This window comes from Raphanus sativus, unplaced genomic scaffold (genome assembly GCF_000801105.2).
Source record: "Raphanus sativus cultivar WK10039 unplaced genomic scaffold, ASM80110v3 Scaffold1967, whole genome shotgun sequence".
Lineage (NCBI taxonomy): Eukaryota > Viridiplantae > Streptophyta > Magnoliopsida > Brassicales > Brassicaceae > Raphanus > Raphanus sativus.
The window spans coordinates 10,264-18,156 of NW_026617276.1; the positions used below are offsets into that span (position 1 = coordinate 10,264).

The 7,893-nt window shown below is 29.7% G+C and overlaps 1 long non-coding RNA gene across 2 annotated transcripts; it reads left to right on the top strand.

Annotated features, from left to right (window-relative positions):
* The first annotated feature begins 1,385 nt into the window (after positions 1 to 1,385).
* Positions 1,386 to 4,619, top strand: LOC130505044 (uncharacterized). Of its 2 annotated transcripts, XR_008941535.1 has the most exons (6): positions 1,386 to 2,144; positions 2,312 to 2,444; positions 2,570 to 2,675; positions 2,752 to 2,897; positions 2,970 to 3,212; positions 3,308 to 4,619. It is a non-coding gene; the product is annotated as an uncharacterized LOC130505044 (long non-coding RNA). The 2 variants fall into 2 exon arrangements; XR_008941534.1 differs by lacking the exon at positions 3,308 to 4,619 and having other exon boundaries at positions 1,389 to 2,144; positions 2,970 to 3,287.
* The last annotated feature ends 3,274 nt before the right edge of the window (positions 4,620 to 7,893 follow it).

A 7,893-nucleotide genomic window follows, 5' to 3' on the forward strand; every position in this document is an offset into this window, starting at 1 on the left:
TGTACACATGTACAAGTTTATTTTTAGAGTGTGTGCATGCGAATTATTGTATAAGTAGGTGTACACATAAATCTAAGTACACATGGATGGTAAATTTTGTTTACGTAGTGTCGTGTACATATGTTTATATACGAGCATCATGCAATAACGCACAAAATGATTCAAAATTATTCACAACTCACAAGTGTGTAGTTGTGTACATTCGTTAGTGTAAATGTCTACATTAAATGTTGATGACGTACATGTGTTGTTGTGTACAACAAATATGGTAGTGTACATTAAATTAAAAAAAAATATTTCTCCAATTTTCAAAGTTCAAAATCGAATAGAAAACTTCCAGAAGTTCAAAGACCCGTTCGTGTAATCATAGAATGTCTGGTCTGTAGTGAAGAATTAATTTGAAAGGGATATATTTGCAAATCAGATATTTTAAGGGCAGAAATGAATATACCAAAAGTCAAGGGACCATGTGTGAAATAAAATCAAAAGTGGCCATTGTTGTTCATCAAGCTTTCACGACTAAGGAAAACCGCGTAGGAGAAGCTCGAACTGTTCACAACTATCCTTGCAGCTTTGAGAAGGTGATCTGATGGTGATGATAAAAGAAGATCCACCATCGATTAGTGGCAGTTTCTGATGTATTTCTGCTTCATCACATATCTGGGAAGCAGAAAGAGAAAAAACAGATAAGTTTGCATTGATTTTTGAGATCTGTAGAGCTGTAATAAAAAACAAAAGAGAAGATGAAATTATGATAATAAAAAATGATTTGCAGGAAAAAAATGATTCAAAGAGTAAAAGAAGGAAAAAACTAAACAAATTTCTCAAGAGGAAGAAGAAAAAACGAGGCCATAATCACATAGAGAAAAGAGAAAAATAATCTAATTTGTAAAGTGTGGGACCTGCTAGTTATGTTTTACTTTTTAGTTAGAAAAAGAAAAACAAGTTAAGAAAAAGTGTCTTAGGAGTTGAAACTGTCTTATACTATAATAAAAACTCAAAAACTGTCCTAGGATGCAAAAAACTCAGAAATGCAAAAAACTCAAGAAGAAATAAAGGTAATGGATAAATTTGTTGTTTTCTATCGAATAGACTAGTATATAACTTTAATTGTATCAGAGTTAAATGGGTGTCATACAAAATATACTACATGATAGACAAACCTTTGTTCTCTAAAATTTAAAAACTAACGCATACAAAATATTATGCACTGCAAAGGATTGATCTCTTTCTGCTCCACCTCTAATATAAAACTAGATTTTGTCCACGCTTATTTATTTTTAAAAATTATTTTAAAAATATATAAATGACAATAAATTTCTATAGCCGTAAATATTGTACTCGGATGAGAGCGAGCATCATCAATTTTGTTTTATATCTTTATATATAAAGAAGAGTTTAATCTCTCCTGAACGCGCCACGTCAGATTCCAGCGTGGAAATAGGAGGCATCTCGCGCAGACACATCAGATACGCACCGTATCACTTAAGTTTTGTTCTGTCGGAACAGGCTTCACTTGGGCTTCGTCACGCTTATCTAATCTTCTTCGACTTGAGGCCCATCGACACAATCTTCGGGAATCCTAAACAGATGCGTTTCCTTCCTGATCTTCGTTCGTTCTTCTTCATACAGATCTAGAAATCCGTCGGTTACCGATTCATTCCTATTAATTCCTTCATCAATCCATCGTACACGATCTATCTTCAATGCCATCTTTTCTCTTCGAAGGCGGTGGTGGTTTGACTATAAAAAGGTTAGCATCCCTACACTCTTAATCATCCTATCACTCTATTGAACAAATCAATCTACTTATTTACTGAGAAATGGCTTGCTCTCGAGATCATCTATCCATCTCGATACGTTTTGAGATCGAAGAGATGGGTAAAGTGGCTGTTGGTGCGACGGTTGTCTGCGCAGCGGCGGTTTGCGCGGCGGCGGTGTATATAGTGAGGCGGCAGATGGAAAGCTCGGGGGAAATGGGAGCGTGTGATAGAGATCCTGAGGGTGATGGAGGAGGATTGCGGGAGGTGGGAATCTGAGACAAGTGGCTGACGCAATGACTGTTGAGATGCACGCGGGCGTCGCTTCTGAAGGTGGAAGCAAGATTAAATGCTCATCAGCTATGTTGATAATCTTCCTTCTGGGTAATCTTTTTTTTTTATAAATCTTTATTTAATAAAGATAAATTGACGAATTTTAGTGGATTTTTATCTGAATTTTAATTATTATTATGTTGCTGTATCTATATTTGACGGTCTTTGTGGACTAAGTTAATAATAAAGCTTCTGCTGGTATGTCAATGGTGAGTTAGACGATGGTGCCAGCTTTTCTCCAAGGTTTTGCCGTTTTTTTTTCGGGTTCAACCTTAAACCAACTCAAACGTCAGAAATATTAAACGTGGTGGCGACCTCATTGGAGTAAATATGCTTCTTCTGGAATCTAAGGTGATTCCGTTTTTAAAATTCATGTTCATCATATATTTGAACACATCTCCCGTGTTTAGATTCATGTTTAGAATTATGATTTTGATATTATTTATTTCCTCTTTGTGATATGGTTTTGAATCCAGTTTTAAATTGTCTTTGGAGGCTAAGATTGTGGATCCGGATACGGGTCGTGACTTGGGGGTTGATTGAACTGGCGAACTCTGGTTCCAGAGTCCTACCGTGATAAAGGTGTATGCTTCTTCTTGAAAAAGTGTTTCTTTTGCGTTTGGTGCTGGTATGAAACTGTGTTGAGTTGCTTTTAAAGGTTATTCCAAGAACGAGGAAGCTACTGCTTTTACTATTGATTCAAAAGGATGGCTGAAGACTGGAGTTTTGTGTTACACTGACAGTGAACGTTTTGTCTTTATTGTTGATAGATTAAAGGAGCTAATCTAATGCAATGCTTATCAGGTACAAACAAAATATACATAATGAACTTTTGTGTGGTCTTCTTAATGTTTTAAAACTTATAAATTTGGTTAGGTTGCTCCAGGTGAACTAGAAGCAGTGTTGCTAGCTCATCCAGAGATTGCTGATGCATCAGTAATGCCGTGAGGACTTATCGAAAGTGAGCTCATGAGCTTGGGGATGTAGCTCTTACTTTTCTATTATTGTTTTTGTAGTATCCCTGACAATAAAGCTGGGCAATATCCAATGGCATAAATCGTCAGAACATCTGGAAGCAACTTATCCGAAAGTGAGCTCATGAGCTTAGTCTCAAAGCAGGTTTTTCAATCATGCAGACCATGTTTTGTAACTAATCCAGCCGTGGTTCCTTATATATTCTGAATTTTGTTTGGATTACTTTTTGTCCATACAAGAGGATACGTAAAGTCACGTTTTTGTCTTCAATCCCCAAAAGTCCATCATGCAAGATTGTAAGAAGAGAACTTATAAAGCTCACAACCTCAAAGTTCTAGCAGGAAGTCATGTTCACCAGCCTTATCTCACACTTCACCATTAGTTATCCGTCCAGGAATCAAATAAGTCATATCATTCACTACCTATATTTTCTAGGTAAGGATCAGAATCCATATTTGAAAGCTTGATTTTTGGTGTTTGTTATACATAAAAACGAATAAAAAAAATAACTTTACAACATGTTTATTGGGTTAGATTTAAGAGGTCACTATTTAACATAAAAGATATGAAAATATAAAAACCACGATTACATGTTACCACAACAATTACGAAAATCAATGTCAAATGTAACTATTACAAACAAACTAAACAATGTGTGTCCATACTTTAAGCAAGAGAATTCAAGTTTTACTTAAAGAAATAGTAATTAGAACTTTTTAAAAATATAACCAATCAATTTAGCAAAAATACTATACATGAATTTAGTCTTTAGGTGGAACTTAAAGTCAATAATCGTAGATTTTAAATTTTTCTTTCTTTTTGAAAACTCAACAACGATAAAACTTAATTCTTACAATTGACATATAATATTTCAAATATCAACATAAATCTAATGATGACGGATAATAGATATAAAACAAAAATGGGAATGTAACATTGTAAAACACAATTGTCAAACTCAAAGACTATATCTTAGCCACCATAGTATCTCACCCCCACCAATCATGTATAATAAAATATTTTTCAACATATTAATTTATACCTAAATTTACTCTTCAGGTGGAACTTAAAGTCAATAATCGTAGATTTCAAAATTTCTTTCTTTTCGAAAACTCAACAATGATAAACTTAATTCACACAACTGACATATAATATTTCAAAAATCAACATAATTCTAATGATGACGGATAATAGATATAAAACAAAAATGGGAATGTAAAATTGTAAAACACAATTGTCAAACTCAAAGACCATCATAACTTAGCCACCATAGTATCTCACCCCCAACAATCATGTATGATAAAATATCTTTCAACATATTAATTTATATACCGATAAATTAACCAAATCTTCAAACCCACAAAACAAATATTTTGTATCCTTAATTACTAAGTGTCTCGAATTACTATTATTTGTTTTCCTGATACTATTTATGTAATATATTATGATTTTTTTGTAGTGTATCATACACACTTTTTGCAAATTCAAATTCAAATCTAAAACACAAACTACAAAATCATACAAAAATAATAATTTATATCACAAGTAGAGTATATCCCGCCCGTAGGGCGGGCCGACCCTAGTTTTTCTCTAAAATATAGTGAAATGAAATATGAAATAAAAAATGTTTCAACCAACCTCATATCTCACTTCACAATAGAGTTTACTACATAAATAAAATAATTTATTACATAAATAAAATAATATATTATTTTGTATGGAGTAATATATAGAATTAGGTTGAAACAATTTTATTCAATTTTCTATTTTATTCCATTTTTGAAGAAAAAATAAAATTTTACATTGGAGACGTTTTTAGAAAACTCAAACAAAATCGATCTAAAATACAGGTTCGGTTCAGATCTAGACTAAAGTATTTATTTTTTCACATGCGCATCTCGTTTTGTGTTCAGATCTTATCTGAAACCGATGGAATATCCAAAAAATTCTTAATTTCTTATATGTATTAAGTATATAGGTATTTCATTATATTTTTGATATTATAGATACATTTTATGTTTTGGGTTTGAGTTCACGGTCATAGTTTTGGATTTTTAGGTAAAGTTTTAGATTCTTATATATATAGTTCTGGTATTAAATAAAAATTTGGAGTACTTTTAGGTTTCAGGTTTATTTTTGGTTAGCTTAGTTTGCTAAAATTTCAGGTATTATTTTGAGTTTTATGTATTTTGGATCTTGGGTCCAATTTGGGTAGTTTGGATTTCCTTTTAGGTTCTAGATATCTTAATCTATATCCGAAAGTTACAAATATTTTATTTATTTTAAATTATAGATCCGAACCAATCAGTAACATATTTAAATCCGAACCAATTTTTTTAAAAAAATAAATTTTAATCTACGTTTTTAAAACCCGAAAATATTATCATAGCATAGTGAAAATCATACATCTCAAAACGTGAAAATAGTTTCCAAGTACCTATATTTTTTTATTTCATGGCTTAAAAATATTATAGCTTAGTACCAAACTTGACAAAATTATTATAAGGTACAATAAGAATTTAATAAATATAGTTATTTTGGGTTTTATACACTTATTAATAAAAAGCTTCTTTCAAATATGACCTAAAATTTCAAGTCAAGCACAAAAATAATCAATCTTTTTAAAAACTTTTTTCTCTCTTCACTTTAGAAGTTAGAGTCATTTACGAAAATGCCATTACTTTTTTTTTTTGAAAATGAATATTTTACATTATCATCTTCACCAAGTATTTACAATATTATCATTCTCATCAATACACCAACCACCATAAACAACCAATTTGAAACTCTTATTGCACCCAATTTTCGATTTTTACTCTTCACATCTCAATACTTATGCACACAAATCACGTCTCTTTCACATTCTCTTTAAATTCATCAAAAAAAAACAAGATTTTGATTCCAAACTTTGTAAGGTTCATAGACACATTGAAGCTCGTGATTCTTGATCATTAACGAGTTGATACCTTTTATAGTGAAGTTCGGGGTGCTTAGAAAAGCTAAGCAAACATCTCACATGTTCAAAATATGAAATCGTTTTTTTTTTTCAGATTTGTGTGAAGATTTTCAGAAGACTTCAAGAAGTCTTTTAGAAGATTTCAGGAAAACTTCCAAAAGACTCTGCTAGATGCATTTTCCATCAAAAAGACTTCTCTAGAAATCTTCTAACTTTCCTTGTTAATAAAAGAAAAACTGAAAATTCCAAAGAAGACTTTTCGAAAAGTTTTCTCAGATAAATATGTTAGTTTTGCAATTGACCAGAGTTTATCAAAAATTTAACTTTTTATAGAAGGATTCTTGGGATGTCTTCTCGGGAAATACTTATACAGAAGTCTTTTGAAAGTATTCCCGAAGTCTTCTCATTGTTCCAAGAAAATTGTGTGAGTTGCTTTTGCAATTGAAAATAATAGTAAAACATTTAATATTAACGAGAAGACTTCTTGAGAAATCATCTGGAAGAAAACTTCTTTAGAAATATTCTCAAATTTTATTCCGAATTTTAGTCAAACATTTGATTACGGGAGAAATCTTCTCTGGAAAATTCAAATATAGTCAATTACAAAAGTATCCCAGGTAAATTCTTAGAAGTCTTCCCAGAAAAAAATTCCCAAGAAGTTTTTTATAAAAAACCAAATTTCTAACAAATTTTGGCCAATTAGAAAACTAACCTTTTTATCCGAGAAGACTTCTTGAGAAGTTTTCTTTTGCATACATTTTCGAATTCAAAAGTAAATCAAATATTTACAAAACATTGTGTTGAACTTAACCTTTATTCTGCAAGTTTTAAATTAAATACAATTTTTTATTTTATAGTTAAACATACATTAAATAACTAATGTTTCTTTTTTATATTAATATTCATGTTTCCAAACATTACAGTTCTTTTTTTATACTACTATCTTTGTTTGCAAACACTACACTTCTTTCTTTATACTACTATCCAAGTTTCCAAACAACATTACTATTAATATTATGTCCAAACAAATATAAAATCATATTCTATCTTTTTTATGATTTCAAACAATTTTCTTTCAAATTATTTAGATAAATTAAATAATTAAAAATCAAAATAATTTATAAAACAACAAAAGTAATTAGAATTGATTTTTACAGGTTTAAATACTAGAAAATCCTTTCAATCAATAATTAATCAATTAAATTAACAGATTTTTTAATTTATATTTCCTAAATAATGGTTATATCATTTATTTAAGTAACATAATAATTTAATAATTGCCATTACATAATATATATATATACCTTATAAATTGTACAATAAATATAATAACAAAAGTAACTATGAAAAATGTTCAAAATATATGTTGTTTAAAGAAAAATGCTTAACACTAATTATTAACAAAAAATTTAAACCGTATTACAACATAACCCAAATTATTAACAAGATAAATTACAAAAACAATTCTAATAAATTAATTAAGATATACAAAAATGACTAATATGATTAGGACATATTTATAGTTTTTAATTTTTTTATATCTTCCACTTTTTGTATCAAAATTTTGTAAAAATTAATAATTTCATAAATTGCAAAAAAAAAATGAATTTTTAAAATTTGGATTAAAAAGTGAAAATTATAAAACTATAAAAATTTAAATAAAATTAGATTACATTTCGGTAATCCATCGTTTCAATCAATTAGTCTCGGGTTTTAGTAATTTTTTTAAAATATAGATATTTTTTTATAAACCTAAATCGAATTATCGGATAGCCGGATTAACAGGTTTAAACCAAACGTTTCAGGTAGAATTTAAATGAAAAATATTTTCAAAATACACAAACTCTTTCAAATTAACAAATGTTAAAT